We start from the raw sequence: 18,454 nt of genomic DNA, 5'->3' as shown, positions 1-18,454 counted from the left end.
ACACATGTTCCATTCATTCATTTATGTTCATGAATGTTCGTTTATGTGTTAATAGAAAATAATTAAATATTGTTTGGATAGGTCCTCTACTTAAAGATTTTATATTTGTTAATTTGTGTACATTTAAGTGTTTTCATTTAAGTTCGTTTATATTTGTGTCCATTTACATTTGTTCATACATATTCGTTTAGATTATAAACAAACGAACACAAATGTCCATTTTTAAATAAACGAACATGAACATAAATATTTGTTCAATTAAGTGTCCGTGTTTGTTTAAAGTTAAATGAACAACCACGAAGTTGCCCTTGTTCGTGTTCATTCGATTCATTTACAGGCTTTCAGTATTCACATTGATGAATACATCGGCCTCAATTTGTAGGCTCGCCGATTTTATATGTGTTTCGTTTGTGTTCATGGACCGTTCGTGAATACATTAATTTCCTTAATGAACGAACATGAACATAAAATCTCGTTCAGTAAGTGTGCGCGAACCTTTCGTGAAGACATTATTTTCTTAACGAACGAACATGAACAAGGCCTTGTTCGTGTTCGTTCGGTTCGTTTACAACCCTAAACACGCATGCCTTTTCTTCTTCTACCACACATCGTTTCTAACATTCAACATCTCCCGCATCGAGATTTGTTGATCGTTCTAACTTTATTCCACTTTTGCTCTGCGACATCGCTGACATCCATACACAATTATTTATATAACATAATCTATACGATATAATTATTTTTATCATAATTATATGTGTATATAAAGTATTTATTTGTGGTGTTCATAAACCGCTAAAACTAACCGAACTCTCCAAACCGAATAAAGTCGCTCGATTTGGCCAATTTGAAATATATATACGGTCTCGCTTATGGTTTTGTTTTTACGATTTGGAACTTGGAATCGGCAGTTTAACATTTATTATTTATTTTTATTTTATTTTAATATTATAAAGTTAGTATATGTATTATAATCATGAACAATAACTAATCGTTTTTTTTAATTAATACAAAAATAATGCTTCATTTCTTCCTACTTAGAAGACTCAACCAACCCAACCGTTTCGGTTTGTCTTTTTCCAAAACTGTAGTGAGTAGTTTGTCTTAATATGTTCGTCAAAATCAGTAGAATCAAACCATGAACATACTTAATATTTAATATATACAGTTTAGTATCTCCAAGGTATACTCGAGTTCTTCAACTCGATTCAAGCTTTTATCAAAGTCAATCTCAAGTAGCTAACAAATAACTCGTTTACACCTTTTATTATATTTCTTTCCTTAATGATTTTTAAGGTATGGTACAACACATCCATGTGGGCCATCTCATTTGATATTTTTTATAGTTTGGTGATATAAAACTTATTGCAAATTTTGAAGCAAATGAAGCAACCCAACATATATATTTACACGAACCACAAAATGTCAGATTTTGCATTTTATAACCATAGACAATAATTGTACAATTTACATGAAATGAAGTAATGGTTCAAATGAACATAAAAATACCCAACAATGTTAGCCATTAGCCAGACGCATCATCGGTTTGGCTGCTGACATCACATTGAAGAAACAACGGGTTCGGGCTCAGCCGCACAGCCTGCACTTTCAGAAAGTGACCCCTTTGTCCACCTCTTTAGCATGCTTAGAGCCGCCTTCGGTTGATCCATAGGAACCATATGCCCAGCATCATGAACCTGTTACATATGTTAATGTCAACTTTGACTTCCATAAGTCAAAAGCCAGTATTTCCAAATTCATATTTCTCACAAATCACTTTACACTTTTTAACAATTTTTTTTTAATTCATACCGCCTTTTAGCAATGTAGCACACATACCATAATTTGTAAAGAAACTTAAAACGAGTTCTTACAAATTTGGTAATTGAAAGCAATATATTTTGACTTTAGACTATCAAAATTAAAATTTAACCTACCTTAAGAAAACTGAGTGGACCATGCGTTTTGAATAAGCCCGCTTCAGCACCATCAACTTCGAAAGGAACATCAGGAGATGCACCAAACTGCTTCTGGCCGCTCCATTCCATTGCGTGAACCCATCTCGAATTACCTAAAATCATAAATTTACACAAATTATATAAAAAAAATCAATGATTTGATAAGATCATATTCTCCAGTTGAACATTGAACATTGAACGCTAACCGAGCCAGTTGCAGATAAGATCATATTCTCCAGCGTAAACAAGCAACTTAATCCCGTCTTCAAGAAGGTGAGGAATACCGGCTTCATAATTTCTCATCCAATCCATAATCATGGCCTGATACACAACCGGGCTGCACGAAACAAAATCTATATCTCCAACTCCAAGTGCATCCTTAACAGATTTTTTGCTAAGGAGATTCTCCATGTTCGAAAAGTCATAGCATAGGCTGCCTTCACATTGCTTTCTAATGTCATAATGCTGCAAAACATCACAATCCAATCATTTTAAAATATGTTCAAATATTTTTTTCTCAAAATAAAAAAAAATAATATAAGATTTCTTTACATTGATATTGCCAGCAATAGATTTGATCGAGCTGAAAATGGTGTTGCAGGCCAAGTATGCAGCCATACAAGCTGTTGTTCCATCGGTACCTAACACAAAAGGCGCAAAATAATAATATTAAAGGTAGAAACAACAATTAAAGACATGGTTCATAAGATGCATTTGGAACAATATTAGTTACCACAAAGTTTAATAGCGGTCTCGCACACTGGAACTCTCTTGTTAATGTTTTTATAATCAGACTCCTGATGCATAATCAGTATATGCCTTGTATTGAACTAGCGGATCTGTGAGCCCGTTTCCAATGGCAAATCCCTGAATAACAACTCATAAAGTGTTAAAACAACATATTTGCAATAAAACCATTATGCAAAAAAAAAAAAAAAAAAAAGGTAACCTTGAGGTTTATGTGGATTCCTTCCTTAGCTTTGTTTCCTTCATGAACTCTAGCAGCAAAAGCTGGAATATAGTGACCGGCATATGATTCTCCGGTTATATAAAAGTCATTTTTCACAAATTCAGGATGTTCTTTGAAGAAGGCCTGAATTATAAGATAAGCAAAGTTAAAACAATTATTATGTATAGTTGCATAGTTAAGTATAACTAACAAGATATTGAAGTGAGCGAGTAGGGAACTAACCTGTAAGAAATCATATAAGTCGTCACTCACGCCTTGTTCGTTGTGTCGAATGTCTCGTTTATCAGAGCTGTAACTAAATCCGGTTCCAATAGGTTGGTCAACAAACAATAGGTTGGATGCCTGAATACCAACAAACAAATAATGTTGTACACTTATAAGTTATAAGTTATATCACAAAACATGCAGATTAAATAAATTAATAGTAGTGTTACCTGATCCCATCCATATTCATTCCAGACAAGAGACCCGTTGTTTTGAATTTTGAACGGGCCATTTTCATAAAAGAGTGCAAGCTCACTGCTGCATCCTGGTCCTCCGGTCAACCAGATCACAACAGGATCTGTTTTAGATTATATGAGAAACTTGGATTAAAGTTCAAATATGCTTCTTAGATTATATGAGAAACTTGGATTAAAAAAAAGAAAAAAAATTAGTGAAATTCACATGCTTAAGTGGTTTCTAGACAATCCGCCATTTGAAACGACTGATCCTAAGTCCTAACATCGTTGCAGACTATGCCAGTGTTTGTCTAGCGAGTTAAACAATTCCTCATGTTCCGCCATTTCAAATGATGGATCGTGAACAATCTGGTAAGATGCTCGATGGGATGTGATTTGTACAATCTAGGTAGGGGTGTGCAAAGTAGGTTCGGTTCAGGTTATGGGGACTTAACCATAAGCGAGGTTTGGTTATGGGAGATTACTTAAGCATAGCCTTAACTGAATGGTCAATTAACCATAGGTCAGTTAATTGTCCAAGCCACTTTTTATTTTTACTTTTTCTTTGTTCTGGTTGAAAATGGTTCGGTTATGGTGTTTCAAACCCATTTATAAGGTTTCGAAGCTGAAATATGGTGGTTCCAAGCAGGACCGTCTCTCAGAACCCCTTAAAATTTTGGGGCCCGGGACGAGTAAGAAAATGGGCCCCTAAAATCGCGTTCTCAATTATGTAATACATAATTTTACAATTTTACCAATAAGGTTGTTTTTCAAAAGCCCAAAAATAATTAATAATATTATGTTACTAAAATGACATATAAAATGAAAGTTTTTTCTATATAAAATAAGAACACTAATTGTGGGAATTAAACTTATGACCTTTGTTTCCAAAGTTTAGAACACTTTTCATTCAACCAAAGAGTCATTTTGTAGGTTTTTGTGTTAAAACAAAATTATATATAAAATATAAATTTTATTTTTAACAATTATAGGCCTCTTGAGAAAGTGGGCCTGGGTAAGTTGCCCTCCTCGCCCTCCCCTTGGGCCAGGCCTGGTATGGCATTCAAGCTATCTTATAGACAGTTGCAACATAAATTCAAATGTTCAAAGTTGGAAATTGAGATATAAATATCGAAATAGAGGCATATAAAATGCTGTAAAACACGAACATATAAGATTAGGTTCGGTTTCAATTATAGTTGGTTAACGAGAACAGATTCACTTAACCACAACCATCAAAACCTTTGTTTGGTTATGGTTAATTTCGGTCAACTATTTGGTTAAACCGAACGGTTCGATTTTCTAGGATCCGCCATTTCAAATAGCGGATAGCCTAAAAACCAAAACAGTTTCATTTCTCTCCTATAATAAACCATTACATCATTTCATTGTCTCCTACCTTAAAAAACAAACAAATCTCCAAACTTGAAAAATTCGAAAGTAATTTCGGGTTTTCAGATCATACCTAGCATCATGAGAGTGTTCAATCTGATAATAACCAGCATGATGACCCAAATCATCAACCGATGCTCCATTCACATCACCAAAACCCGGAGACTTTAACCGCTCCTCAACCAACTTCTCTCCAACACTTTCAAACCTGTTAGCATCATTATCCTCCACAACGTTAACCGATCGTTCGGGGAACAAGTTAAAGCTTCTGATCATCTCTTTGGCTAAAGTTGACGGAGAACTAAGGCCATCCAGACTCAGATCAGTTGCTGAACCATATTGTGCAAGTAGAATAATAAGAATAAGAAAGATGAAGTATTTATTTTCCATTGTTGGATTTGATGCGTTTGAATAAGGTGGTGGTGGTGGTTATATATATACATATATATATATATATATATAATAAATATATATGTATATTATGATGGAGTTATGAGAGGAGTGGAGAAGAAGGGTTGTTGCTTGTGGGAATGGGAATGAAACGGTAACGTTTGCTTTTGTTTTTAAGAAAGAAATTGAAAATGAAACTGCTTTTGCTTTACTGAGCGGGAACCCAACTCTTTGCTTGGAGCTTTGTCACGCAACTAACTATTTTTCCTTCTTTATATCAAAAGTAAGTTTCTAAATAATATAAACAACTTTTAAAAGTGTCAATTAGATTGCTAATGCATATTTTCTTCAAATCAGGTCACTAAATCTTCAAATCAAGTCTCACCAATTTTTTTGTGCGCCAAAAAAGAAATGTAGAATAAGATGTAGGTGTCGTAATTTGTAATATATGTAGTTAAATTTAAAAAATTAAAAAAAAAACCTTAATTATATTAAAATTTAAAAATAAATAATAAATTTCACGTCACCATTTAGCATCAACTTTAAAAAAAAAGATAAAAGATTTCCTATGTGAAATAAAAAAGAAAAAGGCTAAAAAAAACATGTTAATACCTTTAATTTAATCAAACATGAAAGTTGAGTGACTTAATTTGAACACTTTTTAAAATTTAGTGACCTAATTTATACACTTTTAAAGTTGGTTACTATTCTATGAAGTTGCCCTTACAATCGGTACAAATGCACAATACAATACTAGTATGTAACAAATCAATCATTTTGGGGACTCACGATGAAGTAAAAAACCATGGTTGTTTTCAAATGCGAACGTTGTAGTAAATTAAAATGTTTATAATTGGTGGGATAAAAAGTTAGTATAACAGTCTAGTGAGTATAAAGTAAGTTTAAAAGCAGTTAAAAAATCAAATTAGAATAGAATAGGTTTAAAAGATGTCATAATCAGTTGAAAATCGTATTAAAATGGTATAATATTTAAGAAAAGCCTAACTTAAGAATAAAATTAGCCTAAAATGACTATGTGATGCTTTAAAAATCAGAATGGTATAAAATTAATGTGAATGATACTTAAAATCAGATTGGCTGATTTTGTTATAGTATGATAAAAACTAGAAAGAAAATCAATGGTTGAGACTTGGGTTTTTTAATTTAAGTTTCTTCTGATTATAACTTCTAAAAGTTTAAAACACTTGATAGTTGAAAACTTTAAATATCTTCTTATTAAAGAATTTTATAGTTGAGACATGGATTTTGTGATAAAAGTGTTTTTAAAATTGTTTGAAAGATATATTCTTATAACAAAATAACACACTTGCGACTTGCAATTATCTTGTATAGTTATATGGCAATCTATACTCACAATCTTGTTATGGCATCAATGACAATGTTAACAAAAAAACAATTGATAAAAGTATAAGATAACCCATAATGGGTGGCCCGTAGCAGCAAATCTCTACGGACCTTAAAGATAGAGTTTGTGAGGAGAAACAAAGTTGATGGATATTAAATAGAGTCCATATGACTAAAAAATATTCTCAACGTCGAAACACCTTTAGCTTATCTTTATTTTACATTATTTGTATTTTGCAAATGCAACAAACATAGAATCAAACATAGAATATGTGATAAGTCGTCAAATTATTGTGAAGATAAATTCATATTTTCAACCTTCTTACTTTGTAATAAAAGTAAAGAATAAAATCACAACATAATAATTAAACTTCATATTACTTTAATAAAATTCGATTGTTGTAAATTATTTTATAAATGTTAAATCTTGAAAAAATATATACAAAATTTGGTTACTATAGTGATTATCTTTTTGCAAATAGACGTAACTGAAACAATTATAAAACTTATTTATTATTTAATATGTTTTTAAATTTTTTTCCTTCATAAATGTTAAAGCTAAAAATATAATAACTTTTGCCACTTAATTTTAAAAAAAGTAACATTAAAAATAATCCACGACGATGACCAATATTAAAATTTGAGTAATTTTTGTAACAAGTGTGGTAAAACTACCATTCCCTAAAAATTATAAACTCTTTATTAACTATTTATCTAGAGGCAATTGACAAGAATCATTTGTTAACCGTAGCCGTTAGGCAACTGTCATCCAAATTAAGAGCTATAATAACCCAAAAATGCAATAAACATTGCGTACACTCCACTTGAACACCCAAATCATGCCCACATTCAAGGGAAGAGTTCAAAACGGCATCTTTACAATTAAAATCAAATTAAGAAACGTGTCCTAACCACAGGTCAACAGCTAAGTAGCGACACGTTGACCCTAACAGGTCGTCGGTTTGACCAATTTCAGACCTTTACGCACACGATTGCATCAATTAGAGTACGATGATTAAATGGTTACTTCACTTCTTGTTACATAACTGATAAGTGATAACTATTAAATCTAACCGTTCGAAGAAAAAAAAACATAACTTATAATATTTCTTTGATCTTAGCATCAAGAAACACCAAAAATCAGTTAATCATTGATTTCTAATTAATCGTCTAATCAAACAAACCTTCGGTGTCCCATATATCAACAAGGAAATCTACCATCTCCTGCAAATTCATAAAAAAAAATTAAAACTGTCGAAAAATAAGCCTACAACTTAAAATACTAGGTTCATGGATTCAGTTTTATAAAGAAAGATTCTTACGGATAAAGGAATCGGTTCGGAGAATCTGTTGCTCGTTGAAAGCAAGTCTTCATAAGTTGCTGACCAGCTGCATACACAGATGAAAAGGTTGACTTTTAAGGTCGAACGGTCCAAATATTTACAAGCATTCTTTAGACCTTTGAAATTATGTATAAATATTAGCAACAGAGCATGTTTGGGATTGAGTTTGAAAAATGCTTATTGGCTTATTGGTGTTTTCAAAAAGTCAATAAGTTAAAATGTGTTTGGCAATCACAAAAATCTTCTTTATTTTAGCTTTTTGAAAGGGTTAAAAAGCAGTTTTTCAAATGCCCCAAATTCTGGCTTTTCAACATGGCTTTTTGAAAAAGCCAATAAGCATTTTTCAAGCTCAATCCCAAACATGCTTAAAGAATTATATAATTTTGTAAAAAAATGTTAAATTCAGATTAACTGCGAACACGTCATAAATAGCAAGGAAAGTAGTTGATCACCTTATAATAGGATCTTTTGGCATTCGTTGTGGTTTTTGAGATTGATCACCAACCCATCGTTTTCTACCTTCGTTCCAAGCAATTGCACCTATTTATTCATTCAATTCATACTTAAATAACCTCGTTTTGACCATCAAAGTATCATTTTTGAAAGAATAAAATACACCCATCTTTCTGAAGTAAAGATTTACCATGATTAATAAACACAGGGGTGCTACTTTCATTGGCTTCCGGATTCTTTTTTGCATCATTTCTTGGTGCCGGGTTCTCCAACGGTCGCTTCTCAATGGATCTTGTACTTCTGTTATTGACTTCCATCGTCATGATACCGTTAGCTTGTGAACTTGTGTCGACTTCCATCATTTTCACTGTGACATTAGCATCTTTGTAGTTCAGTAACATTCACTTAATAATTAGTAATTTGCTAACTATGATCTTTATTTGCAGATATTTTCAAGATTCGGGTAGAAAAATAAAAAATAAAAATTTACTTGCTAAAATACTAATATCAATACCATATATACCTATCATCTTGACTACAGGTACCAACCAACTACTTATTATTCATAAATCCTAAATCCACCAAAATCCTATAAGCACGCCCAAATTAAAACCCGAAACCCAACTTTAGCAGTTAATTTCATGATTTTTTTATTTGGTATATTGGTTTTTATTAATCCCAACTATTGCCTTTTGGTCACTGCCGGTCCCAACTAATGAATTGGCTACTAACGGTCCCAACTTTTAACTTATTTGTTCCTAATGGTCCGCGACTAAAAGAATCCTAACGCCGTTAGTTTCAGGTCGTCTGAAAAACGTTTTGTTAACTATGATCTTTATTTGCGGATATTTTCAAGATTCGGGTAGAAAAATAAAAAATAAAAATTTACTTGCTAAAATACTAATATCAATACCATATATACCTATCATCTTGACTGCAGGTATCAACCAACTACTTATTATTCATAAACCCTAAATCCACCAAAATCCTATAAACACGCCCAAACTAAAACCCGAAACAGAATTTTCAGCAGTTAATTTCATGATTTTTTTATTTGGTATATTGGTTTTTATTAATCCCAACTATTGCCTTTTGGTCATTGCCGGTCCCAACTAATGAACTGGCTACTGACGGTCCCAACTTAAAACGTATTTGTTCCTAATGGTCTGCGACTAACAGAATCGTAACGCCGTTAGTTTCAAGTCGTCGGAAAAACGTTTTTGACCAGAAAAGTCAAATTTGTTGCCGGAAAAAACCACCTGAACACCGCAACCACCACCAATTGACTCACCGCCAACCAACTACCACCACTTGAGCACCAACAACCGCTTCCAACGATGGTTCTAGGGTTTCCAGCAACCTCAATAATTGAGGCTTTTACTAGAAAAAGGTTCCTAAAGGTCCAATACAAAGTTACCAAGATGTTTGGGACGAAAATGCTGAGTTTTCGGAAAAAAAATTGAGTATTCCGGCCAAAAACGTTTTTCCGACGACAAACTAACAACGTTAGGATTCCGTTAGTCGCGGACCGTTATGAACAAATATGTTAAAAGTTGGACCGTCAGCAACCAATTCGTTAGTTGGGACCGGTAGTGACCAAAATACGATAGTTGTGATTATTGATTGAAAAAAACATACCTTTTTATTTACATATTAATTTGGTACATACTAATCAAACTATTTAAAAATAACATTCACATATCATTTAAATCAAGAAATCAGCTATATTGCACATTGTTCACCAAAACCCCCAAAAAATAAACCCATATAATAATATCAAATTAAAAATAAAACCCACTAAAACCCACATCATAAACGCAACAATACATCACATTATTCACTAAAACCACAAGAATTAAACAAAACCCGCATCAAGAACACAACTTTATTAACCATTTTCGATATAAAAGATAAAACCCACCAAAACCCACAAACCAATTTCTGTAATTAACAAAGAATATAAGTCAATTATAATTAAAAAAATAAAATAATAATAATAATAGGTAGAAGGCGTACCAGTTGGAAATTAATTAGATCGGCGAAAGAAGAAGAGAAGGTTGGTGAGGGGGTATGTGTTATGAATATATAGGCTTGTTTTGAAAGGAAGAATATTCGATTGGTGGGTCGGTCGGTGTCGTGTTTTAGTTCATGGTCTCTTTCGGTCTGCTGTCTGTCTGACGTGGATATTATGTGGATAAGTGTAAAGTAATTGACTTTAATGTTCTTTATTATTGTTGATTGCTTTTTTACCTTGAAAACCGCTGTCGGTGAGGGCATTTTCGGCAATTCAACTCCTCACAAAATCTTTGTAATTCGTGGATTATGTTGGATAAAATTAGGAGTCGTTTTTTAACGGTTAGTTTGGATCACTAAAAAACAGAGTTGTAAAAATCGTTAGTCGGACGGCGGGTGAGAACTATTGATTAATCGGGATTAGTTGGATCGGACTTTAATGTTTAATTTTTAGTTTTATATATAAACACACACATTTTTTTATGTAATTTTAATTTTATACATATACAAACACATTTTGGCCGAACTGGAATTTCACTGAAACAACTTATTTTTGCTGGAATATCGTCGGAAACCGCTGATTTTGACCGAAAACCGCTCATTTTGGCCGGGAACCTTATCGGAAAAAGCCGATTAAGTCCAATTAATTCTGATTTTGGCCGGATTTGATCATTGACCAATTAATTGCCCGATTAGCCTAAAATTAATCAATGAAGCCCCCTAGCGATTAGTCAGTAATTAATTGGCGTCTAGTCAAGATTTTTACAGCAATGCTAACAGGTCACTAACCCACCCTTTTATTTCTATTTCTCAAGTATCAGAGACCGACTTTAGAAGAAAATCCACATGACCCAACATGAAACCCCTAATTTTTTCACGGGTGAACTTGAACCCAAGACTTCTTCAATTTTAAATTGCTATATTTGAATGTCTCATCTTAACCACTTGAGTTAGAGATCATTGGCAAATTACCATTCAATAAAATTAAGGTTGTTTTATGTTTTTGTTATGAAAATGAAAGAGAAGTATTAAACCTAGGCACATTGCGGCATGTTAAACCGGGAAAAAAGATTAATGTGTTCGAAAATTTAGAATAAAAACAAACTAAAACTTGTACATAAACTCGCTCTTGAAAACCATATAGAAAAGTGGAAGGTGACGCATTGTAAGATTTTTATATGTAGCTATAACGACTTGTACATAAGTGTTTAGATAACTTATACAATATCACGCGCAATTTCGTTTTGAACCAAATTTACACTGGGAAACAGATAAAGAAAACAAAAACGTCATGACGGTATATTTGAAATTTTGTTATAAAAAGTCTAATCTAATCTAACTATACTAATAAAATAAAATAATAGAGATGATCTGGCAATCTCACATTCATTCTTGGTCTAATCTCTCTTCTCATTCATTCTACATATCCATAGGTTATGGGGCAAAACCATTTTGACAAATGAGTTATAATTTCCTTTCTAATTTTTCATCTCAGTTATCCTATCTCTCCTTGGGTTATGGGTCAAAATAATTTTGACAAATAGGTTATTATTTTCTTTATAATTCTCTAATTCCTCATTTTATTTTTCTTACATATCCATGGGTCATGGGTCAAAACAATTTAAACAATTTAGTTATAATTTCTCTTCTAATTTCTAACCCTCATCTCATTCATCATAACTATCCATGGGTAATAGGTTAAAACAATAATGGTAAATGTCGTATATAAAGAGATTTTTTCTGATTTGTAAATTTAAAATTATAGACTCCTTATTATTTGTTCTATATATTTTATTTTCTTTTTACATTTAATTTTGTTTATTTCTTTCAAATAACGGACCTTATTTATTTTTATTATTTGACAGATCCCGTGTAATACACGGGTTCAATAGCTAGTAAACTAATATAAAAACAACATAAGATGCTTGTAAATGGTGTGCGTGAAAGAGCAATAAAATGAGAGGGGGGAATAAGCTCGAACCCACAATGATTGGATGAAGGGCTAGCGTGAGCACTAGAGGTGCACAAACCGGTTTAAAACTCAAAGCTGATTTGGGTTAAATCTGGTTCGATTTGGTCAACAAAAGTCAAAACCGGTTTATAATTGGTTTCGGTTCGGGTTGAAACCGGTTTCTTACAACGTTACGATCGGTTTCGGTTCGGGTTTTGACCGGTTTCGGTCCGGTTTTGGTTGGTTTCGGTTTGATTAACCGGTTTGGAACTAGCTTTGGTAGAGAAAATTACAAACCGATTTCGAACCTGCAGTTTCAATTGGTTCCAAACCGGTTTCAAAATAATTGGTTTCAAACCGGTTCGGTTTCAGTTTAGTTTTTGGGTCGGTTCGGTTAACCGGTTTATTTGCCCACCTCTAGTAAGCACCACGTGGTAAGTAACCCTCTTTTGTCTAAAACCCGTTTTCACACGCATACGTACAACGAACAGAAAACCAATAATTAACCAACCGAATATTACCACTTTGCTAGTCATAATTCATATTGACCTTCTCTTCCAAAAACATTTAGGTCCTGTTCGTTTCAAGAATTTGAAATGAATTCTAAGGAATAGGATTTTAAATCCCGTGAATTGATATGTTCGTTTCATTAAATGAAAGAATGAGAATGGAAACTAAATTTCATCAAATCCCACATTTCATGGGATTTTAGAATCCCACCTATTTTAAAGGATTGTTAAGGATTTTCTAATTAACAATAAAAACCTCTCCAAAAAAATTCAAAAAAATTAATAAAAAAAGCATAACTCAAAATATAAATAAAAACCGAAAAATGTAAAAAAATTAAAACGTTTCCGCCTTTGCTCTCGTTCTAAAAAAAAAGAGAGAAATGAACCGAAACCGAAAGTCGACGAAAATGAAACACAAATCAAAACTAAACCGAATTGATGGAAAACGAAAAAATCGATCAATACGAAACAAAAAAATTAAAACCGAGCATAAATGAAACTGAAAAACCGACCACAACGAAACAAAAGGCCGAAAACGAATCCGTAACCGACCAAAAGAAAACAAAAGAAACCGAAATCCGATCCGTCCAGTGCTCCGAAATTGACCAAAAAGAAACAAAGGAAACCGAAACCCAACCCGTCCAGTGCGAAAACTCTTGTTAGCTCGAAACCAATTCCAATACATATTAATCAACCAAACACATGATAAGGATTCTCAAACATTCCATTCCAATTCCTTTAAAAAAAGTCCGTGAAACGAACGCGTATTTTGATTAACTTTTCACTAACTTTTTGAAGCATCAATTAAACTTCTTAAATTCTATAACATGTAATAAGATAAAATTTTAATCCGATATTAAACATTTTGTTATAAAAATCAGTACGGTGGCCTTTTTTAGTTCCACGATCAACGATCCAACACTATACATTCCTATATCCGATATAAATCAAATAAAGAAAAGAAAACACATAAACGAACAAAAATAAACCAAAACATCCATAACAATATATTGGTAAGAAATACATAAAAGCAATTATAAAATAAATAATATATAAATGCCCAACTTTGCTTTTAGCTAAAAATAAAAACAAAAATATTAAAATAAAAGCAAAAATATTCCAAATACATGATAGAGAAATGGAGGCCCAAGCGCTTGCGATTTGGGCTTCTATATATGTAAATGGTGTACGTTTGGGCGTTCCTCACGGACTAGTGTTACGGCTAACATGAGAAAGGTAAATCACGTCTCTCAGAGTAAATCAGACTTCTATATATACAGGGAATAAATATTTTGAGAACTTATTTTGGATTTAAGAACCATGAGAACTCTTATCAAGCAATAACTTTTTATGTTTTCATATGTATTATATATAAAAATTTTATTACAAACATAAAAACTATACACATGTTGACTCTTACGTATATGTAATGAGTGTTTGATTACAAAAATAATGCTGAAAACATGTGTAACCAGTATAAATTGCATTATATATTCACACATTTTTGTGCAAACATTTTACTATCTGCATGCGTGTCTTTTATGCATATTATGTACTTATTATTGTTTGATACACGTAGGGTCGCCGATCACCTAGCTTAGGTGACGTCTTTCCCATAAACTCTTTTGTAGGCTTGAGTTTCATTTCACAACTTGGGCTTTTTAACTCTTTTGACTCGATTGCCATAGGATACGCTAATTGCTCCAAGAAGTTTCAAATGTATTTAGTTTCATCTCAAATCATAACTTAGATCTAGTTATAATTTTGTCTTTGACATAGACGCACCCTCTTACTTCTAGGTGAACTCATCTACATATGTTGCCTTCGTTCTCTTGTTTGGAATATATGAGTCTAATGTATGTTGGAAATTTTATATACTTAATTTGATTATTTAAAGATATGCAACATTATCAATAATAAGAAATGGAGATTAAACAAATCTGTAAAATAAGAAAGTGATCGAACTACAAATAAATAAAGTTATGAAGCTAAATATATGTTTAACTGAGAACAAAATAATTTTAATTAAAACACCTTATCAGGTTAGTGATTGTAACTTAATTTCTAATAAAAACATAATCAATCCAATTAAGTAAAAGGATTAATTTTAAAACTGTAGAATTTAAGAGTAATAAATTTCTTTGGCATCAGCTTCCTAAATCTACATCTCAAAGCTGACTTATATAACCATGCTGCTTGTCCGATATCTCTCCTCATTCTGCCGATTGCCACGGGGAGCCATAGCCGCACACTTGCAAGTTGCAACCCATCGTGGCTTACAGTCCGTCACGGAGAGCCATAGCCACCTTTGGCAACATCAAGGTATACAAATTATGATTTCTTCTGCTTTTATGTAATATTGGCAACATAAGGTACCGCCATTTACCTAGTCGTTTCTTTGAAACCTGATTACCGATGAAAATTTACTCTAAAAGTCAACACCATTTACCTAGTCGTACGTTTCTTTGAAATCTGTCAACCACCATCAGTCGCCAAACAACAATGTATCTCATCCAATTTGTCACGTTGTTGCTTCAGTTTGTTCCAATAATTAAGTAGTTTACGCTAACCGTACTTCTATTATAGTTGTTCTAATATTTCATTGACAAATCTGCTGAATTGTTTTATCATTCATGGATTAAATAAGAGGTAAATAACTTGAAAACACGCTAATTTACATATTTTATACCAAAGTGAATTAGTGCAAGGTAATTAATCCACAGAACAATTTCTCAATAATGGGGGACAAATACGAGCACTTTTACTGTTTGATCGCCTCCTTATGACATTTTTGGTGTCGTCTCGTCTTCAACAAGTATATCACCTTTGGATGAAATAAAAAGAATGATTCAATCATAATACACGCGTGATTACAGGCTAGAGTTAAGAGGTAGAGCAAGTAGTGGCTCTTTTACTCTAGTCAATATCTACGTTTCTCTTTGTGATTGAATTATCATTTTTATTTCATCTAAATATGCTCTATTTGTTGAAGATGAGCTGACACCCAAAACATCACAAGGAGGTGGTCATACACCAAAAGTCCTCGTATTTTGTTCATTAGGCCTCATTAAATTAGTGAAAACTAGTTCTTTGGGTAAATCAATTTGAGCTAAACCACTTAGCACTAACATTAAACAACTTACTCAATAAACACATATTAAGGTTATCCATACTACCTTCTTGTACAATCAAAAGTCGTTCAGGATTTATGCCAAATTAGAATATTTGAGAGAGTCGAAACGTATCTAATAGGATTGTTTGGATAGCTTTTGGCAGTTACTAATGTTAGGGAGTCCAAGGCTGGAACTAGAATAAAATACGTTTTTGGAAGGAAAACTCGAGCTTTCTAAGCCAGAGATGAACACATTTATTATAACAAATATGACAATCAAATGTAAAATTCAATGTATTTGTAACATTATTTATATCTCATGATGGCGTCGTATGAGATAGCTTTTTTGTTCCAAAGCTTCATGAACAAAATTGAATACAGTGATTATTTAGACAAATGAATTTTTATTATGTTAAAAGTTCTATAAAAATTCTAACTTAATCGTTGTATTCATTTCGGTTCCTAAAGCTTTGGAACAAAAAGGGTATCTCACTTACAACTAGATATTAGTAATGTTACAAATATATTGAATTTTACACTTTTTATGTTGAATTAGTTCTAATATACGCATGTGTACATATCTAATTAGTATTAACTTAAAACCACCATCAACCAAAATATGGGACACAATTGCATTCCACCGTCCCTTTATGGTGATCTGCCCTTCTGTGGTCGTCGTTTGATCACCCGCGTCACAGAAAAATGGCCAATAGCCTTTGAGACAGATAACTTCCAACAAAAATAAAACAAAATATTGATCTTGATCGATTGCAGCAGCAAATAAATGTTTTATCACATCCGCACCAAAGAATTTGTGAGGAAAACTTATTTTGATGAAGCCTAAGATATAATTTTAGGACGTGGTATAACATAACAAATGCCATTTTATTAGTTGTTTGAGTTTATATGTTGTCCTCTAGAACTTTTACAGCTTCTTTTTGTAAGCAACTTGTTGTATATGTTTAAGGCTTCCACTTTATTTGGAGCTCTTTAATTTTTTGGCCGCACTTTTGGGTTATTATGTTTTCATTTCTTTCCATATTTATTTTTACTATTTTGGTGTAGGTCCGTCCACCTTGTGGTGAAATTGTTTGGTGCTAGCCCGGCCTCAACAAATATAACATCGTTAGATGTAATGAAAATGATGGTTCAGTTTCAACTCGGGCAAATAGAGGCTAAAGTAGTTGCCCAAGTAGCAGAGAAGGTTTCTCATTATGAGCAAACTCAAAAGGATATGTTCGAAAAGATGGAGAGCATGCAACGTTTTTAGTACTTGGAAAATGTTACCATCGTCTCAATATCCTAATACCCATAGATCTTGAATGGTTGTAGTTTCCTTGTTATCGGATTGGAATGTTGATCATGTTTCATTTTTATAAAAAATTTGAATAAAAGAGCCAAAACCATATGCAGGGAGATGAATCAACGTGAAAGAGAAAAAGATGCTGGGAGTCTAAATCGGAGGTAGAAAAAGATGCTGGGAGTCTAAATCGGAGGTGGAAAAAGAAAAAGAATTCAGTCTTCTGGAATAATAATAATATATAATATAAAACCAACAACATCAACGAGGTAAAGCTGATTTATTTTGAGTTATTGTTACTATTTCTAAAAATAATTATTTGTTTTCACATGATAATTTTATCGGCATCCAAATTCAAAAAAAATGCTCAAGCCCCTGGTTAAAGTAATGAAGTTTATAGAGGAAAAATCGTGTGTAAAAAAGCCTCGGATTCTCACTACGGGGTAGTGTGCAAATATTTAAATCTGTAAGATTTATCCTATATTAGTTTAATATATTTAGCTTCGTGAGGCATGACACGTTAATAATGGATATAATAAAGTGGTATGTAAATTTGTATATAGTAAATATTAAAATACGTCACTAGCCCCGTAAAAAAAAAACACTAGCCCCGTAAACAAATTGATATATTTTTAAAATTATAAATTATATTAGGAAGTCCAAGTGGAATCAGAGAATATAATATGTTCCCTCAACTAGCTTGCAAATTGATTTATTTACTTTCTAATTCTGTCTAGCATTTGATCACTTTTTGGCCGGGGAAACACACATATTTTCTACCATAAACATAAACGCTGCATGCAATAATTCAGTTTTGTTCCTAAAGATTTGGGACAAAATTGGTAACTCACTTACAACACCATTAGGAGATATTGGGAGTTTTTTTTACCAAGATTTTGTAGTTAGAAAAATTATTTATTAAATTGGTGTAGTTTTAAAATTATTTACCAAAATGGTTATTTTCTTGAAACCCGCGTGAACCAAAACTGCGGTATACCGCGGCATATTTGTTTCCCGCGTGAGAAAACCACACCACTCCCCCTACCTTAGTAGGGTTCCCTCCTATTAGGTAGGGATGAGCAAATGGTACCGGGTACCGAATTCCTAGTATCGAATCGATTTTGGTACCTTTGGTTTTCGACACCGTAACTACAGGTATCGGTTCGGTAGGTACCGGTATTTACCAACTTTTACATTCAAATACCGGTACAGTACCGGTACCTTACCGATACCTTACCGGTTGTTTTCGGTACCGGTA

The 18,454-nt window shown here is 32.7% G+C and overlaps 1 long non-coding RNA gene and 1 pseudogene across 2 annotated transcripts; both read right to left on the bottom strand.

The window, feature by feature from the left end:
• Positions 1 to 1,531: 1,531 nt before the first annotated feature.
• LOC143553362 (serine carboxypeptidase-like) lies at positions 1,532 to 5,150 on the bottom strand (annotated as a pseudogene). The gene is made up of 9 exons (XR_013138822.1): positions 4,834 to 5,150; positions 3,363 to 3,534; positions 3,151 to 3,270; positions 2,908 to 3,051; positions 2,692 to 2,825; positions 2,511 to 2,599; positions 2,165 to 2,423; positions 1,938 to 2,071; positions 1,532 to 1,697 (listed from the first exon to the last, which is right to left on the bottom strand). The product of XR_013138822.1 is annotated as a serine carboxypeptidase-like (transcript).
• A 2,473-nt stretch (positions 5,151 to 7,623) lies between these two features.
• LOC143553361 (uncharacterized) lies at positions 7,624 to 8,399 on the bottom strand. Its single transcript, XR_013138821.1, has 3 exons — positions 8,311 to 8,399; positions 7,838 to 7,904; positions 7,624 to 7,739 (listed from the first exon to the last, which is right to left on the bottom strand). It is a non-coding gene; the product is annotated as an uncharacterized LOC143553361 (long non-coding RNA).
• Positions 8,400 to 18,454: the final 10,055 nt, after the last annotated feature.

The sequence above is a fragment of the Bidens hawaiensis genome, unplaced genomic scaffold (assembly GCF_021521415.1).
Source record: "Bidens hawaiensis isolate Kalapana, Puna unplaced genomic scaffold, B.hawaiensis_p1.1 tig00017168_1, whole genome shotgun sequence".
NCBI lineage: Eukaryota > Viridiplantae > Streptophyta > Magnoliopsida > Asterales > Asteraceae > Bidens > Bidens hawaiensis.
The sequence above is the reverse complement of the archived record's forward strand: the minus strand, read 5'-3'. Positions and strand labels throughout refer to the sequence as shown.